Source organism: Nelumbo lutea, chromosome 5, assembly GCF_056320005.1.
Source record: "Nelumbo lutea isolate HS-2025 chromosome 5, American lotus-T2T, whole genome shotgun sequence".
In the NCBI taxonomy this organism is placed as follows: domain Eukaryota; kingdom Viridiplantae; phylum Streptophyta; class Magnoliopsida; order Proteales; family Nelumbonaceae; genus Nelumbo; species Nelumbo lutea.
The window spans coordinates 22,764,980-22,781,482 of NC_142688.1; the positions used below are offsets into that span (position 1 = coordinate 22,764,980).

General features: G+C 47.4%; 1 pseudogene across 1 annotated transcript; it reads right to left on the reverse strand.

Annotated features, from left to right (window-relative positions):
- Positions 1 to 880: 880 nt before the first annotated feature.
- Positions 881 to 3,362, reverse strand: LOC148850966 (pentatricopeptide repeat-containing protein At3g29230 pseudogene; annotated as a pseudogene). Its single transcript, XR_016099081.1, has one exon. The product of XR_016099081.1 is annotated as a pentatricopeptide repeat-containing protein At3g29230 pseudogene (transcript).
- Between the last annotated feature and the right edge of the window lie 13,141 nt (positions 3,363 to 16,503).

The following is a 16,503-nucleotide window of genomic DNA, read 5'->3' on the forward strand; positions in this document are numbered from 1 at the left end:
TATCCACATGAGAGATGGATAAGTTTTATTGGAGAAGTGAAGTTAATTTTACCGTAGGGCCCAAGGTTCAAAATATTGATATGCCCGATACGTTGGTAGAGGCATATCGTGCAGTATTGTTTTTTTTTTTAGTTTTTTTAGTTCTTTTTGAAAACTGGTTCAGAGGGGCCGGTTTAACGTCTGTTCACCCCTATTCCTGTCAAAACCCCGATTCACCATCTGTAGGGGTGTATCGGAAAGCTTCCTATATGATACATACCGGCCGATACGGGCTGATTTTTTGAACCTTGGTAATATCCATTACTAAATGCAAAAAAAAAAAAAATTATAAAATTGGTCAATAAGAAAAATATATATGAAGAGCATGTAGGTATCATCTGTCTTAGATTTTAATACAATGTCTATTTCCTTTTGCTTCAAAAAATGTCTATATTTCCAAATTCTCAATAAGCCTTTCTACACTTGTTTCAGTCCATATCTTGGATCAAGACAAAAGCCATCACCATTTTCTGATGGGAATCAATCCAAGTAAGGCTGATAAGTATAGATCCACGGTTGTAGACCTAAGAAGATTATCTAAAAATGCAGTAACGCAACAAACCCAAGTTCAGGCCATGCGGTAAGGTGGGGAACCCACTTGACTGGTGGGGGTGATGGAAAGGGCTGAGGATAATTTGGTAAGCGGTTCCTGGGTTTTGAATTTGCTAATTTCTATCACATCCAATTGATCATTATCTACAACCAATCTCAAATGGCTGGAGCATTCACTTTGGTCTCCAATGCCTGTTTTTACTTATAAAATACTAGATAATACTTTTTCCCCTTTTGCTTGCCAGTTACTTCGGTTCAATTAATAGCTAGACTAAAGCAGTTATCATTCATGCTGGGGAATTGACCAAGCTGCTTCATTTCGATATTGTCATCAGCTTGCTTACATTTGTAATTACTGAATGCGTCCCTGTGCACTTGGAGCTAGATTTGATTTGGGCTTCATAAACAATTTCTACAGCCAAAGAAGGTCTGTCTCTGTTTCAAAAAAAAAAAAAAAAAAGATGGGATTGGATCCTAAGTTTGATACCTATAAATGTCTGATTTCAGCATGTCGTAATCAGCAATAATGGGAACAAACTGAGGGTCTTTTTGAAGGTCAGACAGCTCTCCTGCTAATGATCACGCGAATGGTTGCACGAAGGAGAAGGGGTGGTCATACAAGGTTGGGACAGCTATTGACATGTTATTGGGTTTTCTGTAAGGTTTGGAGCATTGGGTTTACAGGAGCTTCAATCCTTTCCTTTCCATAATTCCATTTGTCCCATAACAGGTTCGCTGTCAACACAAGTTATATTGATGCGTTCATTAGTTCTGGTGACTCTGGCCTTTCCCATGAACCCTGATGAGCTTCTTGTCGTTGCAGAAAGTTGGGTACTCTCCTGATGTGACAAGAAGCCCAATTACATGGAATTTAGCTCCCTTCAGCGTATTGTCATTTTGCTGCTGGTTTCCTCCGAGAAGTCAGTTTACTTATACGTTCCTTCTCGCTCTAATCCTCTAGGAGAAGCACATCGTTTGGTAAACAACCCGCAACCTTCATTCTCCCTGCCAACAAATCCAGCATTTCATAGGTTTCCTTGGATCTCAATTGCGAGCTGTCTCCGGAAACAAACTCATGAACGTGGAAATTGACTTCAATGGAGCTGCATCCAGGTGTTCTTCTCGTCCCTTTCTCTTTCATCTTCTTCCTTGCTTTAGCAACATCATCCCATCTACTAGTGGCAGCATAGATGTTAGATAAGGTCACAAGATTTCCTTTATTCCAGGGATCCATTTTTGAAAGGCGTTCCATCACTTGCTCCCCCAATTCCAAATTCTTGTGCATTTGACAGGCACCAAAGAGGGATCCCCAAATAACAGGATCGGGTTCAAATGGCATGGCTTTAACAAACTCCATAGCCTCTTCAAGTAAACCAGCCCGTCCAAGAAGGTCAACCATACAACCATAGTGCTCCATTCTGGGCACCAGAAGGTGATCTTTATTCATGGAATCGAAGTAATGAAACCCATCCTTAACAAATCCTGCATGAGCACATGCACATAGAACCCCAAGAAACGTTACTCGGTCAGGCTTTATACCTTCAGTCACCATGCGATTGAAGAACTCTAGGGCTTCTGTACATTTTCCGTTAATGGCTAGTCCAGATATCACTGCTGTCCATGTAATCACATCTTTCTTTGTCCCCAGGTTGAAAAAGACCTCCAAACCTTTCTCCATATTTCCACACTTAGCATACATATCTATAAGTGCAGTACCAAGATTGGTTTCAATTGAAAAGCCAATCTTTTTTATATAAGCATGAACCCATTTTCCTAGTTCTAGTGCACCCAAGCTAGCGCAAGCAGTGAGCACACTAAGAAGGGTCACCTCACTGGGTTCGATTTCAGCTAGCTGCATCTGATGAAATAGAGCCAAAGAACGATCATAGTGACCATTTTTCACATACCCGTCGATCATGGCTGTCCAAGAAACGACATCCCTCGCCGGCATTCGATCAAAGAGCCTTTCTGCAGAGTTAAGGTCACCAATCCTAAGGTACCCGCTGATCAGTGAATTCCAGGACGCTGTATCCTTCTTTGGCATCTCCATGAACAATCTCTCTGCTTCTTCAATCCTCCCAGAGTTGGCGTACCCAGAGAGTATCGAATTCCAAGAGACAAGGCTCCTTGCAGGGGCATGATCAAAATATGTTCTCGCCAACTCCAAGCTTCCATGTCTGACATGCCCAGAAACCATGCAATTCCAAGACACCACATCCTTCAGGGGCATTTCCTCAAAGACCTTGGTTGTGGCTTTCATGCTACCTCCACACACAGAGTACATGTTCAATAGTGTGGTCAGAACATAGAGATCCGACCCAAGCCCAGTTCTTAGAATGCATCCGTGAACCTCCTTCCCGCCTTTGAGGCCCAATTTGTTCTCGAAGGCACGAAGAACAAAGGGAAATGTGAAGTTATTGGGGAGGAGATTCTCACCCCGCATTCGAATGTACAGGAAGGTGGCTTCTTCTGATCTTTTGTTTATTAAGCAACCCCTGATCATGGTATTGTAGAGGAACAGGTTGGGATTTTGGATCCGGTAAAACAGCTCGCGCGCGTAAGCAAAGCTTTGAGGTGTAACAGAAAGAGATGTGAATTCTACAACTTTGCTGACTTCATATGGGAATTGATCCAATGCAGTTTTGATCATGTGGGCATGGATTTGTTTCACTTCTTTCAAGCTGCTTAGTTTCGGAAGCAGAGAAAGGCACTGTGCGGTGGCTCTTTGTTCCATTTTTCCAATTACTCACGTTCATTTCTATATGATAATATGAATGAAGAAATAACAAGGCAATCGTATTTCGTAAATCCTTGCAAGCTGGAAATTGGAAACAATAAATGCAGAAATAAAATAAAAAATAAAATCTATTGTATTCCATCCATTTTTGTCTTAGGAATCTTATCTCTTTGGTTGCATGTATCACATAACTAGTTAATGCATCATTTTTTATGGTAAACCTTGTTATTGTATATAATAGATACTTAGATATTCAACATTTCTAATGACAAAATTATCAAATTTGGACATTCAACTTTCCCAAGAGCAAAATGGTAGATGATAAAAGGGCTTCTCTTGAGAAGTGACTTAAAGTTATGTTTGGTTTCAAGGAAATTGCAAGGAAAGGAAGGAAAAGGTAAGGAAACCTTCACAAACGTTGTATAGATTTTCTTGTCTTTCCCTTCCTTTCCCTATCTTTTACTTTAAACCAAACATAACCTAAATGCCTTTCCAGTTTTACCATCAAGTTTATTCACAATCAACCCTACATTTTATTTTCAGATAATTTACCCTATTCTTGTCAATATCCTCCAGAAAAAACAAACTCTTCGAGAAATACTGATATAGAATGATAATTTTTCTTCCTTTCCTTTGGGAGTGCAGAATTGAGGGATGTTGTGCTCAAAAAGCAACGATTTGGGTGTTGAGTGAACCTAATCTTTTGTTTGTAAATTCACTTGGTTCATATGCCTATGAGTGTTGGTGGTTCATTTCAGATCATATAAACTTATCTATAAACAAAAAACAGTGTCCGGCAAAGTTGGAGCCCAATGCAAACTTCATTTCTGCTCTACCTTCACTGTGGACTTGCTTCTGCTTCTTTTTTCACGGTTAAAATTCCCTCTTAATTTGATCTGAATAACCTGAATTCGGCTTGGTCGGTGCAATGCCCATTCAAACATCCTTTATAGTCTTTCATTAAGAATGCCTCTGTACTTGTGTCCTATTTCATGGAGAGATATTTCCAATGTAAGGTGATGAAGGAAGATTTGGCCCAACCTCGTAATCACTCAACATGTGGCAAAGGCAACAGCTCGGTACAACAACGCGCCTAAGGCACGAGCACCGAAGGGAGGAACCAGCAGTCCGAACTCCCTACTAGGAGCCCGAACTCCCTGCAAGGAGCCCAAACTCTCCCTTAGGCCCCCGATCCTCACACAAGGCAACGACCCGAACTGGCCCGCCCCATGATAGTTCAGGACACTCCCCTATCTGAACTCAAGACTTCACCTCGCTCACCACTCCAGCACTTCACCTCCAGGATGCCAAACTGAACAACCGTACCTCGCCTGACACCGAGGAAGTCCGTACCCAGGGGTGGCGCACCTGACTGACTTGGGATCTAACGCTTGATAGCTGCACTCCAACGGCCACCTGCTACCGCCATCTCTATTTGTAGAGACGGCTCCGACAAAGAGAGAAGTGGCAGTTCTGTCTCAGTAGAGGTGATAACACCCGAACTGGTAGGAGCGCATAGATAATCATACCCGACCTGGCAGAAGCTTAGGAGTGAGTGCGTGAGGTGGTTATAAAAGGCTCCCTGCTCCCCAAGAACAATGTATGTGAACTTTGCGCCATCTGGTTTTATCTTGCCTTCAAGAGAATACTAACTTGAGCTTCAGAGCAATCTCACCGGGTTCCTCCCCAGAGATTCCTCATCTTCTCTGTTTCAGGCTCCCTGTTGCTCCAGTCAGAGGCAAGGTCGTTGACAGCTAAGACCATCCGAATTGCGCACCATCAATTGGCACCGTCTGTGGGAAACGCTTCTAAAAGCCTCCCTCTAAAACTCTCATAACCTCCTCTTCTTCCAAAAACTCCAACACTCATGGCATCTTCCAACAATGCCGGACGTGGCACAGAGATGAACACCACCGGGGAAAAACTCCAAGTCCCTGTGGTGTGCATCGGACAGTTCACCATCCCCCTTCTGGTGGATGGGATCCCCAGCTTGAATGCGCCACAAACAGTGGCGCCCGTAAACCTTCTTACCATGAACGTCTCTCTTCCACTCCCTATCGAAACAACTTTTGTTGAACCAATTGATGTCCCCCTGGCGACCCGCCAGAACCAGTTTGACAACTTGATGCAATGCATGTGGGCAATGCAAGCCCAAATGCAACAATTCCAGTAGCATCAAATCCAGCAGCACCAAGTACTACACCACCTCTCTCAACATCACTATCAGCAGCAGTTCCCCCAACTACCCTTGAACCGATCACTTCTTCCACCTCGGCACCCTGCTCCGAAGCCGGTTAAGGCCTCCCCTCAGGGTGGATGCCCTCACCAAGGAGAAGCCTCCTAACTCTAGAACCCCCCTAACAGTCAGGCCTCATCCCCAGGCCGAAGGGAAAGGAAAATCACCCCCGCCTCGCAGCTCGCAGGCGGGTCAGGAACATCACTCGCAAAGTCAGCACCTCGGTGCTCCAAGCCTGAGTTCCCGCTCACAGAGAACCGATTCAACGCCCTAGCAGCAGACTACCAACATTCTGGGCCCATCGAGCTTGGCAACACGGCGGCCAGCAGTGCCAGTACTAGGCCTGCTCAACAACGAAGGCGCCGGCGAAGTCGCCGAACTGCCACCCGTGTCCTGCCCGAGCTCAGAGGTAAGGAAGAGATGAGCTCAGACGAGGTAAAAGCTGCCCCAATTCTCTCAGTTCCTTCCCCCCTTGCATCAGAACTCCTGGCAGTCCCCATGCCCAAAGACTTCAAGCTACCACCTTTGGACAAGTATGATGAGTCCTTTGACCCCAACGACTACGTCGATGCTTTCTAGTCCCAAATGCGCCTCGCTAGGGCCAGTGAATCATGCATGTGCATGGCCTTCACCACCACCTTCAGGGGGTGGCCCGCACCTGGTACAGGAACCAAGCCCCCGGGTCAATAAGAAACTGGACCTAGTTCGTGCAGGTCTTCACCGCACACTTCGTTACCATTAAGCGGTGCCCCAGAATCAAGGAAAGTATCTTCGGAGTAGTCCAAAGAGAAGGAGAATCCATCCGGGGCTACATCAAAAGGTTCAATGAAGTGTGCTTGCAGATACCGCGATTAGACCCCACGGTACAACTCGCGGCGGCCAAGAGAGGAGTAACGCACAAGGAGTTCAAATGGCACATGGTAGCCAGCCAGCTCGCGACCGTGGACAAATTCCTCAAGATCGCGAACAAGTTCATGAGAACAGAGGAAGAGATCGACCAAAGGACCGAAGGCGGGTCAAGAAAAGGAAAAGAGAAGGTAAGCCCTCCAACCCAGGTGACAGAAGAAACCCATCCCGGGAGGCGAAGCCAAGCCAGCTGTCCCGAGCTCCCTTAGTTGTTCGGACGGATTACACACTGTTAAACACGAAGCGGACCGAGATCTTGATTACGATCAAAGACGGCCCAAACGTAAAGTGGCCACCTCACCTAAAGGGGAATCCAAACTAGAGAAATAAAAATATGTATTGTAGTTTTCATAGAGATCATAGTCATAGTACCGAATAGTGTAATAATCTCCGGGACGAGATAGAGGGACTCATCCGTCGCAGATACTTGAGAAATTTTGTATAGCATAATATTAATAATAACAATAAGGCAGGTCGGCAAGGGGAGCACGGAAAGGATGCCCCTAAATCTAGTAGCAAACCAGCCGAAGCGTTGCAACGACAGCCTTCGGAAGAGAGGCCAGTTCGGGGAACCATCCATGTGATAGTGAGAGGTTCGGTGGTAGCAGGGTGTACTTCGGCAGTAACCCGGACGTCAGTTCGCGAGGCAGCTCGAGAAGAACAGAACCCTCCAAAGAGGCCGAAGACAGAAGAACCAATCTTCTTCATGGAAGACGATGCGCGAGGTGTCCACTACCCCCACGATGAAGCGCTTGTCAGAAAACTATGGATCAGCGACTTCGAAGTCAGGCGCGTACTTGTGGATTCAGGTAGTTCGACGGACATCCTCTTCAAGTCGGCATTTGACTAGCTACAGTTGTAGAGAAGCGAGCTGAAGCCCGCAAACACTCCTCTGTTGGGCTTCAGCGGAGAAGAAGTCAGGCCCCTCGGGAAGATAACAGTACCTGTGGAAGTCAGCACATGGCCTTGTGCGGTCAGACTCAACCACGATTTCCTGGTGGTCGCGACCCCCTCCCCATACAATGCCTTAATAGGGCAGCCAATTACGCATATTCTGCGGGCAGTGGTCTCCACCTTCTATCTGGCAATGAAGTTCCCCACAGACTTCGGTGTGGGGGTAGCACGGGGTGACCAGCTTAAGTCCCGCAAGTGTTATGTTGCCGCCCTAAAGGGAAAAACCGAGGCAGCCGACGACCTCGCGCTGGAGCGGCCTACGGAGCAGGGCAAGGAACGAGCTTTGCTCACAAAGGAAACGGTCGCGATCCTAACCTCGGCTACGGATCCGGATCGTATGCTACAGATCGGTGCTTCCGTCAAGGAGCCTCTACGAACCGAACTAGTGAGTTTCTTACCTCAAAATTTAGATATTTTTGCATGGTCCACAGTCAATATGCCCGGTATTGACCCTGGCCTTATAACTCACAAACTTAACATTGACCTTGTAATCAGACCCATTAGACAGAAGAAACGCAACTTAGCCTTGGAGCGCTGGAGGGCGGTCGACGAGGAGGTCGAAAAGCTCATCGCAGCGGACTTCATAAGGGAAGTTCATTACCCGAGCTGGGTAGCCAACCCAGTACTGGTGAAAAAGGCAAACAACAAGTGGAGCATGTGCATCGACTACACCGACCTGAACCGAGCTTGCCCAAAAGACTGCTTCCCCCTCCCCAGAATTAACCGCCTAGTGGATGCGACATCGGGACATGAGTTGCTAAGCTTCTTGGACGCCTACTCAGGCTACAACCAAATCAGGATGGACCAGTCCGATGAGGAAAAAACCAGCTTCATAACCGAGTTCGGCTTGTACTACTACAAGGTCATGCCCTTCGGACTAAAGAATGATGGGCGACCTTCCAAAGACTTGTAAAGAAGTTGTTTCAGCTCTTAATTGGCACGAAAATATAATGTTATGTAGACGACATGGTCGTCAAGACACAGTTCTCACAGGAATTAATACAAGACTTAGATTCTGTCTTCCAAATTCTACGTCAATTTAGCATGAAACTGAACCCAACAAATGTGTCTTCGGTGTCACATCGGGTAAGTTCCTAGGGTACATTGTCAACCGGCGCGGTATTGAGGCCAACCCAAACAAGTTAAAGGTCATCCTAGATATGAAACCACCCCGAAAAGTAAAAGAAGTTCAGAGGCTAAACGACCGCATAGCCGCTCTGAGCCACTTCATGTCCAAATCGGCAAACCGCTGTCTGCCTTTCTTTAAGGCAATCAAAGGCAAAGGGTTTGAATGGACCCGAGACCGCTAGCTTGCGTTCGACGAGCTAAAGAGCTACCTCGCTACTGTACCAACCTTAGACAGGCCCGAGGAGGGCGAGGTCTTAAACTGTACCTCTCGGCGAGCGACAGGGTGGTCAGTTCGGTACTAATAAAAGAAGTAGATCGGGTCCAACGGCTCGTCTATTATATTAGTAAAATTCTGCAAGGAGCAGAGACGAGATACCTGTAGATAGAAAAGCTAGCATATGCACTAGTAATTGCAGCTCGGAAACTCCGCCCATATTTTCAGGCTCACACCGTCATCATCTTGACTGAGAAACCTCTAAGGCAAGTCTTACTCAAGCCTGAGGTTTTCGGTCGACTGACGAAGTGGGCCATCGAGCTCATCGAGTACGACCTCCAGTATATGCCATGAATTTCTATTAAGGCCCAAGCCTTAGCAAATTTTATCTTTGAGTGCATGTTCAGCGTCGAAGCCCCTAGGCCGATTGAGCCTGAGATCCCTAGTTCGGGTGAGCCCGGAGCTCCCAAGCCAATAGAGTCTAAACCCCGTGAAGCAGCAGTCAGTGTGGCATCTCTCCTGGTTAGGCCAAATGCGAGCTGGGATGAGGAGCCCTGGATCCTTTACGTAAATGACTCCTCGAACCAGCAAGGCAGCGGGGCTGGAATAGTCCTACGCGGCCCGAGTGGCACGAAATTGGAATACACACTACGCTTTGAGTTCACGACATCCAACAATGAGGCGGAGTACGGGGCACTAATAGTCGGGTTGAACCTAGCGCAAAAGGTAAGAGCAAAGCACATAGTTATCTGTAGTGATTCCCATCTCATGGTCAATCAGGTTACAGGCGAATACGAAGCACGCAAGCTCTTTATGATCGCATATTTGGCAAAAGTAAAGGAGGCTCTGCTCAACTTCCAATCACACTTCATCAGGCAAATCCCGAGGTCAGAGAACACTGAGGTCGATGCCCTATCCTGGTTAGCTAGCACGAGTCACAACACCATAAGAATCGTGTACATAGAGGACTTACCTCGGCCTAGCATTCTCGATGGGGCAGAGGAGGTTGCTCCCGTCCTTGAAGCAAAGCCGAGCAGGATCGACCCACTCGCGAGCTTCTTGCTAGGTGGAACCCTCCCTGCGGACAGCAATGCAGCCAAGAGGGTGTAGCGCCAGGTAGCCAAATACGTCATAATAGATGAATGATTGTACCGACGACCCTACATGCTCCCCTACCTGCGTTGCTTGTGACCTGCCAAAGCCGAGCTCGTACTCCGCGACACTCATGAAGGTCTGTGCGGCGGACATCTGGGGGGCAGAGCCCTCGCCCAAAAGGCACTTCAACAAGGATACTTCTGGCCAACGATGAAAGCAAAAGCTATCGAGCTCGTGAGAAAATGCGACAAGTGTCAGAAGCATGCCAATATCCACCATCATCCTATTGCCGACCTCAAGTACCTCACCAGTCCGTGGCCCTTTGCACAATGGGGCATCAACCTCCTGGGGCCATTCTCGCCAGCAATAGGTGGGGGAAAGTTCCTAGTGGTGGCAGTAGATTACTTCATAAAGTGGATAGAAGTTGAACCTCTGGCAACAGTTACAACCCGAAACATACAGAACTTCTTATGGAAGAACATAGTATGTCACTTCGGGATACCTCGGGTACTGATCTCCGACAATGGCAAGCAGTTCGAGGATATGAAGTTCCAAAAATGGTGCCAAAATATTGGAAGTCGTCAGAACTTCACATTGGTCGCACACCCGCAGGCAAATGGTCAGACAGAGGTAATGAACAGAGCCATCCTCCACGGACTGAAAGCACGACTAGACCGAGCTAAAGGGTTGTGGGCAGACGAGCTACCAAGTGTTCTATGAGCTCACCGAACTACGGAAAAAATCGCCACGGGAGAGACCCCCTTTAACCTCACCTACGGCACTGAAGCGGTAATCTCAGCGAAAATCGAAATACCTACACTACGACTAGAAGCATATGACGATCAGACAAACGGAGATGAGTTACGTACCAACCTCGACCTATTGGATGAGGTAAGAGACCTCGCGCACATCCGGACAGCGGCCTACCAGTAAAAAGTAGCTCGGTACTACAATGCCAGAGTAAAGAAGCGGAGCTTCTGCGTTGGCGACCTGGTTCTCCGTAAGATCATGGTACCCGAACCCGGCATGGGCAAACTTGGACCAAATTGAGAAGGGCCCTACAAAGTAAAGAGAGCGCTCGGGGGGGCATACGAGCTCGAAACCTTAGAGGGCAAACAAGTACCCCGAGCATGGAACATCATCAACTTAAGGCAATACTACCTATAGACCACTAAGCGATGTGGACAAAATCGCTACCAGAGACTAAGTATTAACAGGGACATCGGCATCTCAGAGACTAAGTATTAACACCGAAACAGGTCATGCACAGTAACCCGGGCAAGAAATAGATCAGGCATATGGTCAGTTCAACAAATACGGTCAGTTTGGGAGAAAGAACAACCAACACTTAACCAAAATAAAAGTCATTCCATTTCAAATTAAGGGAGTGTACATTTCGAAAAAAAAATTATATTTCACCGGCTCGGAGCTACTTCTTCATTATCAGAAGGCACTTCAACGATACCCGAAAGCCCTGCCTCGCCCTTGGAATCTAACTCACCATCAGCAGCGTTGGCCTTCTCCTAAGTTATGCGCGAAGTTGATATGGCACAGATATCGACCTCGGGGTACGTGTTCCGAATCATCCACCGGCTCAGTTTAAAACCCCTTTTGTACAAGTCCACCATCAGGTCCTCAAAGCGTGACGAGGCGATGTACTCATCGACGACCTTCTTCTTGGCATCTTCGATGCCTTGAGAAAAGATCTGCGTCCTCTCCCTAATATTCTCTTGAAGGTATTCAACCTGATGCTGCAGATCCAGCCTCAGGTCCGCCATGTACTTCACCACTACTCCCATTGCCTCGGCACCTCTTTGAGACCTCGCTTGCCTCGTCTGTGCAATGCGAGCAGCCGCATTAGCAGCGCGAGCAGTCGCCTCAGCAGCTCGGGATGTCGTATCGGCAGCTCGCGCCTGCCTCGAGCTCCTTTCCACTTGGGCCGCCAAGGCATAGATAGAAGAGTTCACCTACCAAAAGAAAAGAACAAGTGATCAGAAGAACGACAACAAGAGGGATAAAAGCAAGAGAGCTCAACAAAAAATCTGACTTACCACCTTGGCATGAGTGATAGCACGACAGGCCACCTGGCCTCCCTACTCTTCTGAAGAGTGTGGTTCGGCGACAACACACTCCTGAATTCCCCTTGAGCTCCCGAGCCCGAGGGCCTAGCTCGTGTATAAACAGACCTAGAGTAAGCGGGAGCCCCGTTGTAAGTAGTCTAAGCATAAGGGGCCCCTGCTGCTTCTTGCATTGGAGGAGCCATCTCGGGCTCCCTGGGCGGATCCTTTGACGGGTAGTCTGGTACCTTCGGCTCCGCATCCCAGGGCAGCTCGACACGAGTTCATTTGGTGACTCGCCTCCTCCTCTTCTTGCCTTGAAACAAGTGCCCACCACGAGTCCTTTCTGAGTCCATCAGACTTGCAAAATGAGTTCGGCATCAGAAAAAACAAAAGAACAGCAAAAACAAAAAACCTCTGAGTAAGGAACCTACCCGAACTCAGGCCGGCCACAATGAGCTTGGCCTCCGTCAGATACTAATGGCATTTTAGCCCAAGCCGTGCCCATTGCCGAAGGCCCTTCACCGTCTCTTTATCAAGCGTAACACCGGAGTTAGGGGCAGTCATTCCCCACCCGGTCTGAAATGGCCACCCCAACACACTTCGCACCCCGAAGTAGTCCCGCTTCCACGCCGGGACCTTGTTGGGAATTTCATGTAAAAGTTTAAAACCCGGGCGAGGAGACAGGTAATACGCCCTCCTACGCCCGGGAAGGGGACCCGCTTGCTTCTTAAGCATCAAAATGGAAGAGATGATCTCCAAGTCTAAAGGAAAGCCCTGTTCGCAAAATAGGGAGATTGTCTCCACCAAGTTACAGATGGAGTTCGGGTGAAACTTGTCGACAGTAACACCGAAGTAGTTCATGACCTCAGCAAGGAGAGAGTGGAAAGGCAGGCGCAACCCCGCAGCGAGCTGCTCCTAAAATATCATCAGGACCGTGCTCCCAAGGGAGTAGCTCGCTGCGGGGTTGCGCCTGCCTTTCCACCTCGTCGAGGTCGCTGGGTAATAAGGGATTGAAGCCCCTTGGGTGTCCTGGTCAAGGGCCCAAACTTGTCTAACATCCGACCTCGACGAGAGGTGGACGCCAAATTGCCCGAGGCAACTCGGCCTATGGGCTCGAACTCTTCCTCAAGTTCTACCTCAGGTTCGCTAAGACCGTCGGAGGATTCAACCCGGTTCGTAAAACCAGCATCAGACCCCCTTGAAGAACTGTCTGAGCTATCCAAGCTAGACATCGGGAGGAGAAGGATTCCAGAAAAGTACTCACCTGGAAAAAGGCTTGAATGGACTGCGGAAACTTGAAACACGAGCTCAAATCTTGAGTGCGAACTAAAAGCCTAGACACGAGCTGAAACTTGGACGTGAGCTCAAGAAGCAAAGCGCAGAAATGACAAAGCGACTGGGGTCCCTCACTATTTATACCCACAGTAACCAAGAATCAACGGCTCAGATCAAAGCCAATCCGACGGCCCACAGTCGCGCTGATCGCACGTCTCCTGAGACCGAGACATGACTGGCCACACGTCTTTCGAAACTGAAAGCGCACGTCTCCTCATATTAAAGGTGGCAGCGACACATTTTCAAATTTGAAAAGACACCTGCTGTCACATCCCCTAGCGGCGCGCTCACGTCTCCCAACGGCACGCTTTTTGAATTTTTGAAATAAGGCGCGCGGTGTCACGTCTGTCAGCATTTGTAGGCAGGTCAACGCGTTTCCCGTCTTTTGGGCTCTCAAGAAACCCAAAGAACCCTGACAACGCATCTCGCGCTATCAGTCAACCGAAATTCAAAGTACGAGACAAATCCACCTGCCACCTCGCGAATTCCCCGCGCCAGGGCAAGACCCTTAGCACGAGGAGTGGGGAGAAAATGATGAAGGAAGATTTGTCTTGGCTTCGTAAACACTCAACACGTGGCAAAGGCAACAGCTCGGCACAATAGTGCGCCCAAGGCGCGAGCACCGAAGGGAGGAACCAGCAGTCCGAACTCCCTACCAGCAGTCCAAACTCCCTACTAGGAGCCTGAACACCCTACAAGGAGCCCGAACTCTCCCTTAGGCCCCGAGCCTCACACAAGGCAACGACCCGAACTGGCCTGCCCCATGAGAGTTTGGGACACTCCTCTATCCGAACTCAAGACTTCACCTTGCTCACCACTCCAACACTTCGCCTCCAGGATGCTAAACTGAACAACCGTACCTCGCTTGACAACGAGGAAATTTGTACCCAGGGGCGGCGCACCTGACTGATTAGGGATTTGATGCTTGACAACCGCACTCCAACAGCCCTTGCCACCGCCACCTGCTACCGCCATTTTCAGTTGCAAAGACAGCTCCGACAAAGAGAGAAGTGGCGGTTCTGTCTCAGCAGAGGTGATGACACCCGAACTGGCAAGAGCGTAGAGATAATCATACTCAACCTGACAGAAGCTTAGGAGTGAGTGCGCGAGGTGGTTATAAAAGGTTCCCTGCCCCCCAAAAACAAGGTATGTGAATTTTGCACCATCTGGTTTTATCTTGCCTTCAAGAGAATACTAACTTGAGATTCGGAGCAATATCACTGGGTTCCTCTCTGGAGATTCCTCATCTTCTCCGTTTCAGACTCAATGTTGCTCCAGTCGGAGACAAGGTCGTTGACAGCTAAGACTAGCCAGATTGCACACCATCATAAGGTTAGGAGAGGCTGTTAATAGTGTGAGGGCAGACTTGCAAACAACCCTTTGATGATGATGGGGGATCATCTCATTGGATGTTAAAAGATCTTGTGAGCCAAAATGAAATTCTTGTTTGTTGATAAATGTGTAGCATACTCTTCTTTTTTGTCAAGTGTACAGCATACTCTTCTCCTTTGCAGGTTCTCACATGCAGTTTGGTTTCATGCGTTAAATATGTCTGGTACCTCTTGGGCTGAACCTACGGTTATAGAGTACAGGAACTGGTTTCTTCTTAAAACCTGGAAGGTTTATCAAAGAGGGGTTTAAGTCATTCGGAGAATGATCCCCGGAGCAATATACTGATCAGTATGCAAAGAGTGGAGTAATAGAACCTTTCAGAATCAAGACATGCCAGTTATAGTTGAGAATATCTGCGGCAGAGTTGGGAGAATTCTGGTGAATCGGGCCTCTTTACATAGCTTGTTTTGGGGTTTTAAATAGTCATTTCCATAGCAATTGAGGCAGAATTACATGGGGTGAAATTTTGAAAACTTTGCTCTGTAATCTCTAATGCTGTAAAGGACCCAAAACGGGTCCATTTCTAGTGAACATCTTCAAAATTAAATTTGTATGGTTGATTTTACTTTAGTACTCAAGTTGCTTTCAAAAGGTAAATTAGAACACGTTAAAGGCCACACACACAACTGACATTGCAGTGTTTTCAATCGCAGGGCTGCAAAATCCCAACACTGAAATCAGAATAAACATAAAATGTGCATCTTCAAGAAATCAAACCAGAAAATACCAATTCCACACACGGTGCTTTTGATTTGGAGGGTCCACTTGATAGGATTAGGCTCCATTTATGAATTATCACCAGACATCAGATGGTTAAAGAGACATCTTATAAGACGGAAGTTAAGATTACGTGACGGTATGCAATCCGGTCGGTCCTAACTGTCAACGATTTTGTCTCTTACTAGAGCAGAAGGAGCCTAAAACGGGGAAAAAATATCCCCGGAGAGGGACCCGATGAGAGTGCTCCAAAGCTCAAATTAGTATTATCCTCAAAGGCAAGATAATAAACCAAATGACGCAAAGTTCACATACCTCATTCTTGGGGGGAAGAGAGTTTTTTATAACCACTTCGCGCACTCACTCCCAAGCACCTGTCAGGTCAGGCATCATTACGTTTGCACTTCGACTAGTTCGGGTGTAGTCACCTCTACTAAGGCAAACAACTGCCACTGCTCTCTTTGTCGGAGCCATCTCTATGACTAGAGGTGGCGGTGGCAAGTGGCCATTGAAATGCAACTGTCAAGCGTCAGATCCCAAGTCAGTCAGGTGCGCCACCTAAGGATACAAATTCCTTTGGTGTCAGGTACAATTGTTTAGTTCGATAGCCTGGAGCCGAAGTGCTGGGATGGTGTGCGAGTTGAAATCTTAAGTTTGGGTAGAGGTGTGGCCCGAACTGCCCTAGGGCAGGTCAGTTCGGGATTTTGCCCCTTGCGCTCCTTGTAAGGCTCAGATTCAAAGGAGAGTTCGGACTCCTTTTGAGAAGCTCAAACTGCTGGTTCCTCCTCTCAAAACTCGCACCTCAAGCATACTACCATGCCAAATTATTAGTTCTATCACGTGTTAGATGGTCAAGAGGTCTGGCCAAATCTTCCTTCATCACTACAGAACCTTCAAAACAGAGTTAAAGGAGTTTATTTGTGAATTCTTAAGACACTTGGCGTATTTAACTATATATGAAGTTAAAACTTGGGTTGATGAATCTGGAAAAAGCAATAAATCTATAATTTCTTCAATTCGCTCCTACCGGCGTATCATATTTTGAACCTTACCTCAAGTTTGGCATGCGACTTGCTTTAACACACTGACCTAATCTTCAATTCATATTTGCAAATTGAAGATAATACCTTTTTTGTTT